This window comes from Bacillus rossius, chromosome 12 (assembly GCF_032445375.1).
Source record: "Bacillus rossius redtenbacheri isolate Brsri chromosome 12, Brsri_v3, whole genome shotgun sequence".
In the NCBI taxonomy this organism is placed as follows: Eukaryota; Metazoa; Arthropoda; class Insecta; order Phasmatodea; family Bacillidae; genus Bacillus; species Bacillus rossius.
Window position 1 is genome coordinate 35,123,160 of NC_086339.1, and position 19,300 is coordinate 35,142,459.

At 41.1% G+C, this 19,300-nt stretch overlaps 1 protein-coding gene across 2 annotated transcripts in view; it reads right to left on the reverse strand.

Annotated features, from left to right (window-relative positions):
- Positions 1-5,222: 5,222 nt before the first annotated feature.
- The window catches only part of LOC134537834 (uncharacterized), a 39,527-nt gene continuing 25,449 nt past the window's right edge, over positions 5,223-19,300 (reverse strand). For both annotated transcript variants that reach the window (XM_063378692.1, XM_063378691.1), the window contains exon 9: positions 5,223-8,017. The gene's annotated coding sequence lies outside the window, so the exon portion shown is untranslated. The remainder of the gene's footprint in view (positions 8,018-19,300) is intronic.

Here is a 19,300-nt window from a genome sequence, read left to right on the forward strand (position 1 = left end):
TACATTTACAGATACACTGGAATATCAATTTATTCCAAAATGTTCTTAATGAATATGTGAATACCTTTAGAACCTTGCTACTTTGAGTACAGGATGTTATGACAAGTACAAGGATATTTTCGTTATTGAATGAACTAGAGCTGGGCCGATCACCTATTTTGCCGATCATGCCGATGCCGATCATCTGCTGCCGATCTTGCCGATCTTCTGAGCCGATTAGAGCCTTTCAAGTACCTCTGATTACACGTTGCTTTTGACGGATCACTATAAACGGTGAAGTATTCCCAGACAAAACTACTTTTCATTGACATGATTACTTAAAAATCACGACATAAATTTCACGGACTAGCGATTATACAGGTAAGCCCGGAAGGTCTTGTCAAGCTTCTCAGACACCAGCGTGCAGCTGGGTTAAGGCCAAGGTCATGTGACGTAACATCTCCCGAGGCAGCAGATGGATAAAAATAGTAAACTCCCCATTATTCGTGTTCATTGGGACCCGCCGATGCCCGGATAATTGAAATTCTGTAAAAAAAAATAATAATAATAAACCCGGATAATCGGTTAACGGTAAGGGCCGCCTTCGAATTGTTGTCTCGGCTTAAAAAAATACGGCACTGCCTAGCCATTAGTTCACTGTCATTTACAGCAGCCGAAGAGAGAAAGATAAGATCGTGCTGACCTTGTACACATAAATTTTGGGTAGCTCCCCACCCCCCTCCCCCCCTTCGACCAGCCGAATGCCAGACAGACACGTCACTCGCCAGGCGCCTGCCGTGCGTTGGCGGGCGGAAAGTAACTCAGCAGCACGTGAAACAACATTCGAACAAACGGGAGACCGGAAGCAGAAGTCAGGACATCTCCCTCAAGTTTAAAGAGTGACAAATGTGACAGTTGAAAGCGGGGGGGGGGGGGGGGGGGGGGGGGGGGGGGGGCGACACAAAGAGTCGGTACAAACAGCGTTGCAGATTTTGGCGGCCCACGCGATGGCTTGCATTGTTTGCCGGCCGCCGGCCCGCGTGACGTTAATTTTAAGCGCTGACAATTTTAGCTTCTCTTTTTTTTCTGCACTTTTAAATCGTCCCGGATTATCCGATTCCCGTATTAGCGCGTCACGGAGTAACGAGGTTCTACTGTGGGAAACAAAACTCTTCATCAACCAGGTTTTTATACAAAAGAAAGTTAAGCTCTATTTCCCGCTAAACAGGATAAGAATATTAATTTCGCTAAACAAAACTTTCAATAGGCCATATTTAGCGAGAAAAAACTAAATAGATGAATTCCCGAAGAGTAGTTGCTTACTAACCACAAAACTACTAGCGCCATTAATCCGTACGAATTCCGTCGCGCGACGCGCGTCACTCTAATCTCTGGCGTAACATAACCAACCTAAACAACAGTCGCCATTCGCCATTCCGGTAATATTAACCGTAAATGGTAAACAAATACATAGTTTTCGGTTCGTAAATGATAAATGACTTTGCAAATAGTATAATGGAAAATTATTTTACCGAAAGTACCGTAAATATACGTGGAAATTGATACTTAGGTATGTAACTGTTCAATGTTTATAAAACTTACGGTATTTGTTTACTTTATTGGTATATTTTTTTCGTGTGTGGTTAGTTTGAAATTATTAAATCCTATTATTTTTCGATGAATAATCAAATTTTCTTCCCGAAAAGTACCGTAAACAAACGTGGAAAGTTGTTAGGTATAGGTAATTATTCAATGTTATAAGTTTGCAGTAGGAGACCAATGATCGGCTCAAATAATCGGCTACGTTTTGCCGATCATTATGATCGGCAAAATTAACAAAATCGGCTGATTATTACGATCGGGGATCGGCATCGGCCCAGCTCTAGAATGAACCGTTAGTTCGACCAAACCAATCATAGTAAATACGCTGGGTAGTTTTAAAAAGCTTTTCTGGTACTGCTTTCATAAGTACGAGTAACTCAAACTGCATCTATTAAAACAGGAACAGTTGGTAAAACTAAAAGGAATGGCTTCAGCATAATAGCAGTTTCTCAAAGCAGACGAATAGACAGGAGTGAGGGAGGTTGGAAGGGGGAGAGTGAGGGTGTAAGGGGTTAATAGGAGTAAAGAAATTAAGGATAAATAGGAAGTTAGAGGTACCTTGCAACAAACTCCACACACTCTTTTCTTGCAGTATTCCAAGATATTGTCAGTAAAATCCCTTTTGGTGGCAAAGTACAGGCAGTAAACAACACAATTAAAAGATACGTAAGTGATATATTCACATTAGCTGTTTCCAAAGCTGAAAGCACATAAATAGATCTGCCCAGAGTTGGTAAGAGCAAGGGGAGGCATTCGAGTGTTATAAATATGGCAAACTTTCAATTACCCGGGGCTGGATTATCCGGTTTTTGGGTTATTTGTGCATAAATTTAGTTAAAATTTAGTTTGTTATATTCTGAAGCTGTCGAATAACAATGCCATTGCTCCGGCAAACTTCTTTGCTTGGCCGTTCTATATTTTTAACCAACCTGTATCTGTGCCAAAAAGATGTTTGGTCCAACCCTGAGTCGCCCACCCCCTCAGCCGTCACATTTGTCATACTTGAAAACCGAGGGGAATGCCTGACTGCTTCTTCAGTCTCCATCTTGTTTGTTTCACCTGCCGTGATGGCTCTTTCCACCCGGGCATCGCTCATCGCCTCGGCAGGCGGCCAGCAAGTGACATGGCGACATGACTACTGGCTGGCGTTCAACTGGAGGAAGCAACACTGGAAAAATATAAGAACAGACTGTCCAGAATTTGTGAATGCACAATCTTATCCTGAGCAGTGTTGAGTTAACTTCCCCTCTTCGGCCGTTGTCAATGATAGTGAACTAGCAACGTACGTGAAGGCAATCATTAGGTTTTATCAACACCATCTATATAATTTGCTAGTGCTATTTATTTCCCACGCTTGTAACAGCAAGATTTCATGAATAAGACTGCAGCCACGGCTCCGTAACATGCACATGCATTGCAACATCCAGCTTTGAGTTATGGAAACTTTCCTGTGTTTGATCTGTGAAAAACACACCTCGGAGACTTGGTGTATTGAAGTGCTACGTACAGTTCTTCCAGCCTGGCACAAGTTTCTCTGTGTGCTAGGACAAGGAACTGAGAAGGAATAACTTGCCGCAGAGGGGTGGAAAAATTAAATACGTGGTTTGGGGGGGAAGGGGCAGATCAGTGGGTGACTGCCGTCTCTCCAGTAGACGAAGAAAGACAGCATGGCAACAGTGTCGTATTGTTTACATTCCTATAAGCTGAGAGACAGTACTCAAAGACTTCACTTGTGCTCAGAATTCTACTTGAAGACAAAAATATATGGTGCGATCAAAATTTGAGAGCAGCCCCTATCGTGAAACGAATTTTCAGGTTTTTTTTTAATTGCAGGATGTCAACAATCCGAGAATCAGTAGTCTCAATTAGCACAGATAATTAGTGATGGGTCGAGTCACCCTATTTCAGCATCGAGTCGAGTTCGAGTTGAACAAAGAAATTTGTCTTCGAGTCAAACTCGAGCCGAACTCATGGAAGTTTGTCGAGATGAGTCAAACTTAGCGAGGTTCAAGTGGCAGAATGATGAGCGAAATACTGACACTAAGTGAAAATGCACATCCAAGTGACGAATCAGATTTGAAGTTGATGACGGAGTCTTGTAAATTTTTTGCAGCACTTGCATCTAGTGGTCTGATGATCAATTTTTTCCGAAAATTCCCAAATCTCTGCTCTTTATTTCTTTTCGTCACTTTGTGACGTCCCAGGCCGTACAAATATATCCATTCCACTAATACTAAACCGTTTATGATTAATACGACACCGGCGACGCAAACATTACTTTCAAGTGTAAACATAAACTTCAACAGCCTCAATTTTCCGTTCGGCCATGGAAAACTGATTTCAATTATTGTTGATATTGATTTGTCAAAGTGGTAACATTCCCTAGCTGTATGATGACTTCTGTAGGCCATTGGCCCGGAGTTAAAATGGCGATTATCTAGTGTTTAGTAGTAAATTGCCCAATTATTGACGATGTTCGTGGTCCTGTTCATGACTGAATTTAGAGAACATTTTTTAAATCAGTTATATTTAAATAAAGGTACTTTGTTGCAATTAGAAATATATTAAGTGCATATTGAAGGATGGGATGCAGTGTTTGCGGTTATACACGATCGAAAATAAATAATCTTCCGACTTTTTGACGTTACAATGTCTAATAAATCGATGAACGCCGGCTGCACGCACGAAAAAGTGTCCCACTACGGATGTCCCACTACGGATGTGTCATTTTCGCTCATTGTACGCATGCGTGGCATCTCTCTTCATGCTCATAGTACGCATGCGTGGCATGTCTTCCACTCGATTGGAACAACCATCGATTTGACTTTTCAATCATATTTTCGTCGTTTGAATTATTAATATTATGTAATTTAACGATCGTCCACCGATTTTCATCACAATCGGTACGGTTATTTAAAAGTAATGTTGAATATTCAAATACGTTTTGAACCAACAATGGTGTTTTACAGTTACACATAATAATTCAAATTACAACCGGGATCTTTTGCACAATGTTTTAAAAAATATTGTAACACATTATAAATAAGTTTGGTGTATTTGGGATGCGTATTTGTTATAAAATAGAGTTATGAAAACGAAATAATATTATTCCCCTACCGTGAACAAAATTTTTATAAACGTATATATAACATCTGAAACAACTAATTATTAAATATGGCCCTGTGGCTGAGCGGTCAGCGGCGCTATCTTCAATTCGTAATTTTGTCGGTTCGAATCCCGGCAGGTGCGAAATTTTTTTTTGTACTTGTAAAAATAAATATATTTGAATAATGAATGCAAATAAAAGTAAATTTATTAATTAAATTGTACATTTCATTTCACTCCTTTGTATCCATACAAAATAGTGATAATTCAATAAAAATGATTCAATTTTATTCGTAAAAGTATGCAGAGGTAGATTTTATCATACAAAAGATAGAAAAATTTAAAAAAAATTCTTTCTCAAAGAACATAATATCTTTAATGCCTAAATGGTTTGGTTGCAAAAACTTATTACGGCTCAGTCTCAGGCCGAATATGATATTTCCTTTTCTTCTGGATCAATCATTTAATCAATGTTTTGTTATGACGTCACGTTAAACTATCGTCCGTAAACCGACTTTACGGACAACCAATTTTTTTTTTTTTTTTTTTTTCCAAGGTTTTCAATGTTGGATCAGAGGTTTTCCACTAGGTAGGCCTAAATAATACATTTTATTTTAAAGTGCATGCTTTCGGATAAGTACCTTCACGATTGGAAATTGTGCCACATTATGGTCGAGCCAAAAACTAAACTTTGACGAGACTCGAGGACACGATCTTAATCAACTCGGTTTTCGAGTTGAGTTTAGTTTTGCCGACTTGACTCGCTCGATTTTTCGAGTCTCGACCCATCACTACAGATAATCAAGAGTTTACTGTATTGTCAAATGCTATTAAGAAGTTGTTTAGTTGCACTACAACCATATTGTACTGTCATTAGAAAAGCAAAGAAAAGAATTTCTAAGTGCAACAGTGATTGGTAGAAATAGGAAAATTTCACTAACTTCATAATACAACAAAATTCCGATTAAATTCACTTAAAATAGTTCTATTTGTGGAATTCTGACAAAATTAGCTTAGGATTACCTTTTAAACTTTAGTCTTTGTTCCATTTTGGTGGTTAACAGTGGCCACCTGAACTGTAGTTGAGTCTAGTACTTTTAACAATTCACTGCAAATTACTCTTGTATCCAGAACCTTTATTAACGCTCAGTTGTTTTGTTTTTGAGTTGTGTCTGTTTCTTATTGATTAACCCAAAAATAAGAGATTCCGCACAGCCCTACTTCCGCCTCATTATACACAAATCAAATGTCAGTATATTATTTTTAAAAAATCAAGCCTAAAAAACAACCAAATCACAGTAAAAAAATAATATATCATTGAAAAACAAATTTCAAAACCACGAGAGATCCAAAATAAGGCAAAATGGTTGGCTGGCGAGCGTGCGGTGGTAAAAATTGTCGCGTGCCACGGAACCGTTTTCTGAGGTATGACGGTGGGGAGAATTAGTCAGGGGGAGGGGATGTCCACTGTGACACATGCAGTACAGTGCTCACCAAGAGAAATGCAGCACAAAGTGCTTCAAAAAAATTCACAGCCGATTTCCTTCAAATTTTAACTTTATAACCAGAGTTATATTTCTTTTGAGATCATATTCACGTTCTTACTATTCTCAATTATTATCTCTCGTTATATTTAAAAATATTAGTAACTTATCTCTATCTATAACTAGGTAATAGGCAAAAAGTTTCACTTGTGTCATGTGTGGACTCCACAAACACATTTTGGATAGCCAGAAGTTTTTACAGGCTATTTATACACAACCTAGTAGGCTTCTCTTGTATGGCACATACAAACCCCTCCTTCCATGTTCCTAAGCCTGCTCCTCCTCCCCTGCCCCTGCCAGTTCCACAGATCTCTTCCTAAGAGCATCATGCAAAGGAAGTGTTTTTTTCATAAATGCAAAACTTTGTAAACCACAGTCTAAAGCAGATTTCTAACTATGTACCATCATAACTGGGTACTGTCTTTTAAATAGGATTTACCCTTTGTTCTGAGATCTGGAGCATAGCAATAAAAATACTGGACTGCTGGAAAGGTGAGAACAAGACCAAAACTTAAAATATTAATGTTTTGCCAGCAGCAAATATGTACATTTAAATAAACTTAAAAAAAAAAGTTATTTTATTCTAAATTGTTTGTTTAGCCACACAAAGAACAATCTTGCAGGCAGACACATGGGGATGAGTATAATTCTGAGTCAACTGTATGTCTGGAGCATTATTGTCATCGACATTAACAAGAGTACTTAATAAACATTGAAAGGATTGCCAATCATAACACAATGAATTTAACATTTTATGAATTACAGACTCAAAAGCCCATGATTGCTTACGGCAATTTTCATTTCCATGTAGCTCTGTCCCAGTTAGAGAGGCATTGTCTCTGCAGAGCAGTGCTACATGGCTGGGCTTAGAAGTACAAAAAAGTTTATCATTTGTTTTTAGGTTTGAATCTTCAACAAGTGCTGATATTCTTTCCGTGGTCACTATTCACCAATGCTACGTCGCAACTGTAGGGCCCCGAGGACTGACTCCGTGTGCTGCAAGAAGCCACTGAAAATGAACTTAGCACAAAGTTACTTTTATTTACATATTATATTACCAATCATTTTTTTTCCCTTCAGTATGCATACCTACTTCAATGCACTACACACATGCTAATTTTTTTTTTCTATTTACAAAAATTATAAGCAGTAAAATTTAAAGAAAAAAAAACATCCATTTAACTTCTGAAATGTTTCACAGGATTTTTAAAAAAATTTTTTTATTGAAATATAAAAGTCAAAATGTCTGATATTCAATAGCTAGTTTATGCACAAAAAACCCTTTATTAAAATGTAAAATACATGTTTCTATACCCTCGCAGATCTAGGTATTCACTCTGAGAATATTCACAAAGATACAAGCAGTACTTATTTACACAAGCTTTGGAATATTAAAAATGAAAAAGCTATATTCTTATTTTACTTATGTAAGATTATGAATTCACATTAAATGTAAAAAAAAAATTAGGCAATAGCAATAATATGTTACAGAATAAAATATCATAAAAAAACACTACACAGCAAATGTAGGCCTACAGCTACCAAGTGAAAAAAAAAAATACAATTCAAATCTTGATAATAAGTTAATTTAGTTTACAGACAACTCAACAATAGATTTAGTATAAACACATGAAATTAAAATGAGTTTGCTGGGCCATAATTTCACTGTGGAAATTATTAATGTACTTGAGGCAGGAATGGCGTTGCGGAAGCAATCAGAAGTGCCAACTTTCAAGCTCCACGGCACAGCTGCTGTTCCGCTCCAGGGATAGACTCACCCAGGCAAGCTGGAGCACAGACAGTACACACTAGCAATGGTAAAGTATACAGAACAGTATACCATACTTAAGGGTAAGCGCTAGCTAGTTAGTTGCCCACAAGTGATTTAAAGGGCAGTGTAAAATCTTTTCAAATAATTCCAAAAAAATTCTTACAGGGTGCAGTGTTGTAGCTGTCAATTACAAGAGTTTTATCTCTGGCCACTGTGTTCGAGACAGCCAGCCGGAATTACAATAGCCCATCGCGTCCGTCGGGCGCTGAGCGATTTACAACACTCGTTCATCAGTCATGATATTTTCCTTTATACATGTGCCAACTGTAAACAAAACTTTCATTTTGGAGAAAATTTTTCTCTTCTATATTTAGATCCGCTTGATAATCATGTAAGCTATGGACTTATAACTCATTAAACATAATATTTTTCACTATGGTATTTATTTCAACATTTTCAGTGTTACCGTGCATAATAAATTACACTTCTATAAATTGGTCAGGTTTTGTTTTAAAACACACCTTATAAAGTGTGATCAAACATAATTTACAAAATAATTATGTAAAAATCTAAGGATTTAAACTAACTTCAAATATTTGAATATAATAAAATTTGACCCGCAAAACCTTTGCAGACATTTGGAGGTTATAATTTCATCTGTCTGTTCATTGAAAGTATGAAGTTATCAACCTTTTGAAGGATGGAATTTTTCAGTCCATATGATTTGTGGCATGTCACCTTATTGATCGACGGAGGTGACAGACTATTGTAATTCCGGCTTGATCTGCAAGAGATAAAACTGTGCACATATTGTTTACCTCCCAACCATATCTTGTCATACTTTTATTTGGCAAGCTGCAAGTTTATCTCTGAAAAAGCGCAACTCGCAAACATCTGCCACTGGTACAGTCCTTTCGCTAGTAGTTCGACCTTTTTTTAAATATTTAATGAGTGATTGTCAATGAAATTAAAGAAAATTCTATGTGAATTGACAAGTGAATTACAAAAGTGAATTTCCACCTGAACTTAGTATTTTGAAAATAAGTTGTTGTTAGTGCACGTGAACAACTATAAATTGATGTCTTACAGGTTTAACTTACCCCAAAAGGACTTTATCATTTGCAACGGAAAACCAGCCACGAGGCACGACACAATTAAGTACACCCACCCCTCAAAGTAACCTCTAATTCATCCCAGGAAATCAGAGAGCCAATCAAAAACGTTTTTTGTTAGTTTTTTCCCCTCATAATACAGTATTTTAATCAAAATTTCTTATTTTCCAATCAAGTAGTTTATGCCTGCTGACTATCATTTTAATCAAGATACTACTCCCATTAAAATTCATTTACATTACAAATATGTGTCCAAATACTCTTAAAGTACATATAAAATAAATAAATGATGAATAACATTTTGAGATTAAACAACCTAAAATTAAATTTTAAAAAAATTCATGTACCACATTGATTACATAAGATGGCTTGGGTATAACATTCCTAAGTAGGCTCTAACAACATTTCTGAGTTTCAAAATAATAGTGTGTTTAATGTAGGTGATATATTTCAATTCTAATAAGTATTAAAAAACATAAACTTAACATTTTCTATTATTAGAAAGAGTTAACCTATTCACATAATTTCCGACACTGTTGTGTACTAAAAACATGTCTACCATGATTCGCCACTAGGGCATCCTAGTAGGACAACTTACCTATTTTAGGCATTCACTTGTTCACACTCATCTGGTTTGCTGGTTGCACAACATAATTATTTTAAAATATATATTAAATCATTTGATTTGTAGGGCGAAAATTTAAACCATATCTGAAACGGCTCCGATAAAAGCGAAAAAGACTTGATAAAATACTAAATGCTGTATTTGCACCTGATTTTCGACAAGGAATTTTATTAAAATATTACCCAACTTGTTAAAATTCACTAAAAAGTTAATGCTATAAAATTTCCTTTTGTATTTGTGAACTTTAGTTCGCTCCATCCACCACAGATATCAGCACCGTGGTTGCTACACATTTCCGTTCCTTGACTTCCGTCGCATTCACGAAATTACTCCCATCAAATGCCGTATACCACGACGTAAGAAGTTACACATCAACAATTATACAAGCGAAGTTTCAACAGTGCTGGGCCGACAAGAAAAAGGTATTGAGGAGGAGGGGAGGAAGTTTTCCCCTCCACCAGTAAGTGAATTTAATCCCACTAGAAACATTATGCATTATGCATTATGCATCTTCCTTCACCTGCATTAACTCCTCTTGGTGCACGTAGAGTCTAATTAGATTCTCTGTTTGTTGAAAATTGTTTTAACGCTAAAATTAACTGTACTTATCTCCTGGAAACCACTGGGTTAAAAATACCACAATTTAATTCTCGTTTACACCAAACATATTGTACTCTACATAACTTTAATGACATAATATACCGATTAGTTAGGAATCACAATAATTATCAATTATCTAAACTTAAAAATTTATCCTCTTAACTTGTTCTCTACTCACATGTTATATTTTGTATTATCCATTTTTTATATATTTTGTGTATAGTTTAATAATTATGCAATTAACATTTCGCTAAGTAATGTGTTATGTTATCTTGTCCTTTTGGTATTTATATCATTTCTGTTTTCATGTTTTGTGTTTATCCTGTGCTGTCTCTATTTATTGTGATAGTGTTTGTGTTGTACTTGTTTTGTGTCGTGCCCACCTCTAAAGTCTCAAGACTGTCGGTGGGCATGTAACAAATTTTAATAAATAAATAAAGATAGCACAATTTTTTCTCTCCCCCTCCCTTTCCCTTCTTCAACACACTGAAATAAATTTTTGTATATTTTACAAGGAAAATCCTTGCAAACCCTGTTGCCAAGGATATCACTTGTAAAACTACAAGGCAGAGCTTTGTACCATGTGCGATTTTGCAAGACTGACTTGTAGTTTTGCATGAAATATCCTTGGCAACAGGGTTTCCAAGACTTTCCCTTGTAAAAGTAAAATTTTTTTTTAGAGTGCAGCAAATCAGAATACATACAGTAGAGCTTCATTATAAAGAACACGAAGGGACCAAAATTATGGCAATTTGTTATAATGAAGTTCTTTATACCGAAATCACAATGATTGCCTGTTTGGGAGTTTTGAACATAACTCGATCTTGTTAAAAAACAAAGTAGAAAATCTAATCCCAATATGAGTGGTACAAGCATCAATTACTTTAACAGCTATACTTTGGGATCAAGATACATACTACATACATACATACATACTAGTATGTATATGTACAATACAGAAATACGTAGGTAAGTTGTTTGCCAAAGCAGTAAGACAAGCTGTTTGCAAAAATGCTGTTGAAGCGCCCGCCGCGCTTCTGTGACGTCATCTCCGTGCCGCAGCCTTCCTTTCCTTCTCCCCTCTTAACCCCTCTCCGCCTCAAGGTGCCAATTTCCCCTTCCCTTTCTTTCCCCCTAGCCTCTCCTCAATTGTAGCGACTGCAACGCCATCTAGCGAATAGTATAAATGAGCGCGTATAACTTTTAATTGTCCATTTTCGTGGGTCTCTCTTGGTGGAAGCAGGTCGTCTCTGGCCCGGTCGAGGGGCAGCTCGTCTAGGTAAAATTCTTCAGGAGACGGAGTTAGTGTGTGCACACGATGGCCGTGCGAGTAACGTAAATATTAAATATGCTTGCCAGCCTTGATTTTCATGTAGCCATCCCTTTTGACTTTGACCTTCACTTAATTTATTTTCTGTGTAATATTTTCTTTTGTTTCTTCTTTCTGCTGGAAGCATTTGCTTACTCCCTCCTGCATGTGGTTTTGATTTTAGTTGCTGCGCGACTTGCATTGTCGGCAGTGGACTCTTAACTTATTTCAACGGCATCCAGACCACGCTTTGATTGCTTTTGGTTTAGAAGTAAGCACGTTAAGTGCCCGATGCCGCCCTTGTATTTTTTTTTTCATAAGAGCTTTCAGCTCCGTATGACGTAATTTTACGCATCGTTTTGCCTCGATTTTGCCCTCTTTCTTTTCCTCCCAGCTGTACCCCCGACCGGAGCCATTTGGTTAAGGCATACCCCCCGTGATCTAGCATATTTTGTTTGAGCACTTCTCTGTATTACGCTTACCTAGGCTTGGCAGTGAATGTCATCATGACGAGACCCACTGAAAATTGTAGCTGTAACAAACCATGTAACCGATCCCTCGCTTCTCTCTTGGGCTTGCATTTCTGTCCGCGGGACTAGGCTCTCTATGAGTAATAGATATTTAATATGTTTTTTTCGAGGAGTGCACAATTAACGTTATATTAGGTGTTGGTTTATTTTGTAGTACATAATTCCTTGCCCCTACACGTGTTTGGACCGCTCGTATAGTCTGTATGTATATTGAGTCAGTTCCTAAAGTTGTTAACAGCAACGTACGTCTTGTGAATCACGTGTGTAATGACATAATGTTCACTATGATTTTGGTCTTCGCTCGCCTCCGGGCCGTAACGTAATGCGTACGCACGTATACTTGAATATTGGTTTCTCTCCTCTCTTATAGTGTGTGGTAACTGAGTCATAATTTCGCACAGAAATTGAGCAAATGTCTATCCCCATTGTCAGAGGCGACTGTTTTATACTGCATGATCCAGGGCATGCCTAGGAAATTCAACTTGTAACGGAGAGAGAGAAAGAATATTAACTTGTTGCTTGTTGCTTGTTGTTTCGTACGACTGTAAGAGATACGCAGTAGTAGTTTGTTTGTTGAATCAGAGTACATTGGGCACAAGGTTCACCCTAGTTTTTTCCATAAGTAAGGACTCAGTAAAGACATAAGGAGTGAAAATCATTGTGAAGGGAATAAACTTCAGTAAATGTATGCTAATTTGTATTTGCTACGCACATGCCTCTAGCTGGCATCGAATCCGTTGACAGTGTATGTATATGTGTTAAGTTTGCGAAATTATAACGTTGTTGAGTGCGACTCATGTTCTTTATTTGTATTTATGATTTATCACTTTCTGCTTAACTGTCTTTTCTAGCAAAGACCCCACACACGATTTTCTTGTGCCCCCATACACTTCGCTTGCATGAGTAGGATAATCAGTAGGAGTGTTTGGTGGCGCATGGATGCACCCTGGTGGTATGCTTAACTGGATACCCCCACGCTGCAAAACTGCGCCACTCTGCTGTTTAGGCAGATTATAGTGATAAATCCGTTTGTATTGTTTGTTTCGGTGCACCATGGCCGTCTCCGTGAGCTGGGTTTACCAGTTGCACAAGACCGATTTGGCGCTGCATCTCGAGGAAAATGGTCTGCCCTTGGCGGACACCGATACCGTCGCCGAGATGAGGGCGCGTTTGGTTGACTACCTGCGTAAATCCGCAGGAGCCGCATCTGAAGTCACGACCAGGCAGCCCCCAGCTGATGTGAGTCCTTCCTCGTCCTCATTTAACGTAAAACTTTTTTTTGCCGCCCTTAAAACCATCCCGTTCCTGGGTGGAAGTGATCCCAGGCAGATCTTAGATTTTGTGATTAAGGCTGAGAGCCTGCATAAATTAAATTTAGTTCCACTTGAGGCTTTTCTGAAAGCACTCTTAAGTAAAGTTACGGACATCCATGTACCTCTGTTAAATGAGGCCATTGCTCAGGGTACGAGCTTTGATAAGTTTAAAAAATCACTGGTATGTTCAGTGTGTCCGCCTAGGGTTCTAGATGCCTGTAAGAGGGAGCTAGTGTGGCGCTTCCAAAACCCAGATGAAACCATTATGGAATATGTCACGTCGGTTACCGCGTACGCGGGAGCCTTAGAGCTGGGTACCCCGGAAGAGGAGTTTGTCCAACTTATTTTGGGTAATTTGGCCCCCGTGGTGTGGCAGAACTGCTCGATGCTCGCTCCTCCCACCTCGCTCGCAAGCCTACGGACTTGGGCGGGCGAAGTGGAAAGTCGCCTTGTTTCTCTTGCTAAGTATCAAGCTGAGTTCCCGGCAAAGCGCCCCAGCTCGGTGAAAAATGACTCTCGTTTTGACGGACGTATTTTTACGTCGCAGTCCGCCCCCCCCGTTCTCACTCCCCGTAGCCCGAAACTCCGTGACGTGGCAGACACCTCCACGCCTCGTGTGTTTGACAGCCTGCCTCGCGGCGAGCGTTCTGCCCATTTCACGCCTGGGCCCGAGGCGCGGGCCGCAGCTCGCGCGGCCATGAGTTTACCGCCTGAGGTAACCGCGCCCGTGGGCTCGCGGTCCGCGACCTTGACCCAGTCACGGCAGCTAGTGACCTTGGACACCCGCCGCGGAGCCGGCAGGTGTGCCAATTGTAGCGCCTTTGGACACGTCACGTATGAGTGTACTGTTCCGCGGGTGGAAATAAATCAACGTAGATGTTTTCGGTGTAAGGCAGTGGGACATTATAGGAGCGACTGCACGGGAACTGAGAGACAGCCTCGTGCGGAAAACTAATCTGGACGGGACGGAAAAGAGGTCGTATCCGTCGGCTACTCAAAAAATCCTCTGAACCCACTCATTTACATTTCCTCCCAATTAAAATTCAGAAACATTTATTTCCAGCCTTAGTCGATACCGGTGCTACCCGGTCTGTTATTAGTGAAAAATGTTTCATCACATTAGTGCAGTTGTACCCTCACCTTTCACAACGAGTTGTATCGGATGATTCCGTAAGGAATATCGTTGTCGCTAACGGGCAAGGCATACGCACATGTAAATCTATTATAATTCATTTTAAAATCCATGGATTTTCCTGGAGTTGGCCGTTTGTCGTTGTCCCCGGGATTTTGCCGAATCTAATCCTTGGCTTAGATTTTTTGGGCAAATCACGCTGTCGACTCAGTCCCGCCAACCATGAATTGCAATTTGATTTCGCTCCTGCTGTAAAAATTCGTTTACGTCATGAGGTCCGCGAACCCATAGTTATGAGTTGCAATGATTCCGATAACGCGATGCGCGATCAAGCCATCGCCGCTCTCGTGCGGGAGTTTCCTGACGTGATAACACGTAAGATCGGCAGATGTGACATCTTGCCTTTTCGTTTTCATGTTACCGACGAAGTGCCCGTTTTTGCCAAATATTTGAAGGTTTCTCCCCCTAAGCTGCAGGCCATGCGTGCCATTATCGACAGATTACTCGCTGCCGGCGTCGTTACCCCTTCGACATCCGAGTTTTGCACCCCTACTTTTTTGGTTGCTAAGAAGGGGGGCTCTGAGTGGCGCCTTGTGCATAACTTTAAACCTCTCAACAAGAAGGTAATTCATCCAGTTTGGCCAATACCGACGGTAGAGAGCGCCTTACAACACTTGGGTAAAGCCAAAATATTTTCCATCATCGACCTCAACGACAGTTACCATCAATGCTTGCTTGATCCCGCCTGTAGAAAATACACTGCCTTTTCAACCCCTTTTGGCCACTACGAATTCAACAGAATTCCGATGGGTGTAAGTTTCGGGAGCGAAGCCATGAGCCGTGTTCTGGACCATGTGCTAAGCGACCTTAAATACAAATTTGTTTTTAACTATATCGACGACATAATTGTATATAGTAATTCACTTTCAGAACATCTTGATCACCTTAAGCAAGTCTTGGCACGTCTGAGAAACGCGCATCTTACTGTTAATCCACATAAAATTTCCTTGGCACAAGACTCAGTAAAATTTTTAGGCTATGTAATTTCAGAAGGGAAACTTCACATGGATCCGGATAAGGTCGCCCCCGTGGCTACTTTTCCGCGTCCAAAGACTTTGAAGGGAATTCAAAAATTTCTCGGCATGCTGGGGTATTATGCGCGTTTTATCCCAGATTTTGCCACGATTTGCGCGCCGTTGAATCGGTTGCGAAAGAAAAACGCTGCTTTTGTTTGGGGTGAGGAACAGGAAACGGCCTTTCAATCTCTAAGAAAATGTTTGTGTTCCGCCCCCGTGTTAATTCTCCCCGACTTCAATAAACGTTTTGCCCTGCAGGTTGATGCTTCCTCAGTAGCCCTTGGAGCCGTCCTCGGACACATGGAGAACGGAAAATTGAGACCAATTGCTTTCGCAAGTCGAACCCTCTCAGAGTCAGAGCGCCGCTTGGGCACCTATGAGAAGGAGGCCCTTGCGTGCCTTTTCGGACTCGAAAAATTCGAGTGTTACTTGGATTGTAGAGAGTTCGACCTGTATACAGACAACCAGGCCTTAAGTTGGCTGTGCAATCATCCCTCGCAGCTCGGGAAGCTTGGGCGTTGGATACTGCGGTTGTCAAAATTCCGATTTGTAATCCATCACCTAAGAGGTGCGGAGAACGTTGTGGCCGACAGTTTATCTAGAATGTTCAACCCGGATGATTTTGAAATTGATAACCCTTCCCCCCCGGATGCGGTTGAGTTTATTTCGGTGTGCAAAATCTTCCCCGAATCCTTCATAAACCTGAAAGCCTGCCAGCAGGATGATCCTGCATGTATTCGAATCCGGAACGATTTGCAATGTGGAATGGCCTTACCCTTTGCCGAGAAGGATGGGTTGTTAGTGTATGCTGGCCCGTCAGGACGAGCTCAGAAAGTTGTCGTCCCTGAAAAACTTAAGGGTATGATTATCACATATTTCCATGCCTCACTTGTGGGTGGGCACATGGGAATAGATAAAACGTATCGTAAAATTGCCCAACATTTTTTCTGGCCTGAAATGCGTCAAGACGTGCGCGATTTTGTACGCGCCTGTATTGACTGTCAGCTATCAAAGCCCCCACACAATGCTAAAGTAGGGCTTTACTGTGCCGACGCTCCCGTCGCCCCTTGGCAGGTTCTGCATATTGATATTTTCGGACCGCTGACGCGATCAAAAAAAGGCAACGTATGCTTATTAGTAATTCTAGATATTTTTACTAAATTTGTTGTTTTAACCCCCCTTAAAAACATGAAGGCGTCGTCCATAGTAAAAGTTCTTAAGGAACAGGTGTTTAAAATCTTAGGCCCGCCGTGTATTGTAGTATCAGACAACGCTAAATACTTTCAGTCGAACTTATACAAAAATTTCTTGTTTGAATTTTCTGTAAAGCCGGTGTACAGTTCACCGTATTTTCCACAGGGAAATATGAGTGAGAGAACCAACAAGGTTCTCAAGGGAATTTTCACTTCGTTCTACCGCGCCGACCAGACTCTCTGGGACGCCGATCTTGAACTTTTAAATATTGGTTTGAACGCAGCTCATCACAGTTCTACAGGGCATCCCCCCTCCGTGCCTTTCCTGGGGAGGGAACTTACCTTACCCTTGCTCAACCAGTGGGGGTTGCCACCTGTCGACTCTAGTTTGTCAAGTGTAGAGTTAGATCGTGTCTTGGAAGACGTTACTAAGAATTTAGCTAAGGCTAGGGAAAACGTGGCACGAAATTATGATGCAAAAAGGGCAGCCCATTCATTCGCTGTTGGCGACGTTGTGCTCTGCCGCTCTTACGTATTGCCCTCATTAGCGGCTAGCCTAAACGTCAAACTTTTGCCGCCCTATGACGGGCCGTTTTTGATTACTAAGTTTTTAGCAGCTAACACTGTTCAGTTACAGCTAATGAGCAATAAACGTAAGTGGCGTAAGGCACACGTAACACAGCTAAAGCGTTTCATTCAGTGATTTAATGCAACGTTTTGGCGGCTAGTGGAAACCTTCAGATACTTAAGTTTTTTTTTTTTTTTTTTTTTTTTGGTGTGTGTATTACTACTTTAGGTATGTTTTCTAATTAGATTGTAGAATTGTTAGTAACAGGATACAGTGTTCAGTCGCAGTTCGCGCGCGCCTCCTTTCTACCCCTCCCTTGGGCTGTGCGCGGACAACTCTACGAGAAGCCTGCTACGTCTCTGCTTTGCCGCTGCCCCTCCGCCCCCTACGCCGCCAGCCCTTGACTGCTGCGGGGTGAGGAGACTGTTGGACGGCGTGGAGATCTGGTGACAGACTCTCCGCTGTTCGGACGCCACCGCCGCCGCGGTTCAGCTCTAGAGGTATTCTCGGCCCGCCAGAAGACGTCTGCGGGAAGGATGCTGCGATGTCCGCCACTTAGCGCTGAGTGGCTGAGACGAGGAAAAGCGCCGAGCGCTGCCTGAACCCCTTGCAACCTTGTACCGCCAGAATAGGTCACCTGATACAGCGCTTATCGTTTCTCTCTTTCACTTCAGAAAAAATGGAGGGGGACCTGTCAGCGACACGTCGGACGCGAGTCGCCTGTATTCTACTTGTGCAGCACCAAGGAGATCGCGGTCCCCTGTTGGAGCTGCCACCCGTCGCACCGCTGAAACGAACACGTTGCTGCCCCCTCCAGCGGCACGATCCGGCTAGTTTCAAGTCATTTCTACATCGTCTGAATCAAGGCGTTCGCAAGATACAAGAAGTTGGCTCATGTCACAAACACTGAACTTCAACACGACTTTAAGCTCGGGCTCACAGGGCAGAAGACTTCGTAAGGGGTGGGGGTTGAAGCGCCCGCCGCGCTTCTGTGACGTCATCTCCGTGCCGCAGCCTTCCTTTCCTTCTCCCCTCTTAACCCCTCTCCGCCTCAAGGTGCCAATTTCCCCTTCCCTTTCTTTCCCCCTAGCCTCTCCTCAATTGTAGCGACTGCAACGCCATCTAGCGAATAGTATAAATGAGCGCGTATAACTTTTAATTGTCCATTTTCGTGGGTCTCTCTTGGTGGAAGCAGGTCGTCTCTGGCCCGGTCGAGGGGCAGCTCGTCTAGGTAAAATTCTTCAGGAGACGGAGTTAGTGTGTGCACACGATGGCCGTGCGAGTAACGTAAATATTAAATATGCTTGCCAGCCTTGATTTTCATGTAGCCATCCCTTTTGACTTTGACCTTCACTTAATTTATTTTCTGTGTAATATTTTCTTTTGTTTCTTCTTTCTGCTGGAAGCATTTGCTTACTCCCTCCTGCATGTGGTTTTGATTTTAGTTGCTGCGCGACTTGCATTGTCGGCAGTGGACTCTTAACTTATTTCAACGGCATCCAGACCACGCTTTGATTGCTTTTGGTTTAGAAGTAAGCACGTTAAGTGCCCGATGCCGCCCTTGTATTTTTTTTTTCATAAGAGCTTTCAGCTCCGTATGACGTAATTTTACGCATCGTTTTGCCTCGATTTTGCCCTCTTTCTTTTCCTCCCAGCTGTACCCCCGACCGGAGCCATTTGGTTAAGGCATACCCCCCGTGATCTAGCATATTTTGTTTGAGCACTTCTCTGTATTACGCTTACCTAGGCTTGGCAGTGAATGTCATCATGACGAGACCCACTGAAAATTGTAGCTGTAACAAACCATGTAACCGATCCCTCGCTTCTCTCTTGGGCTTGCA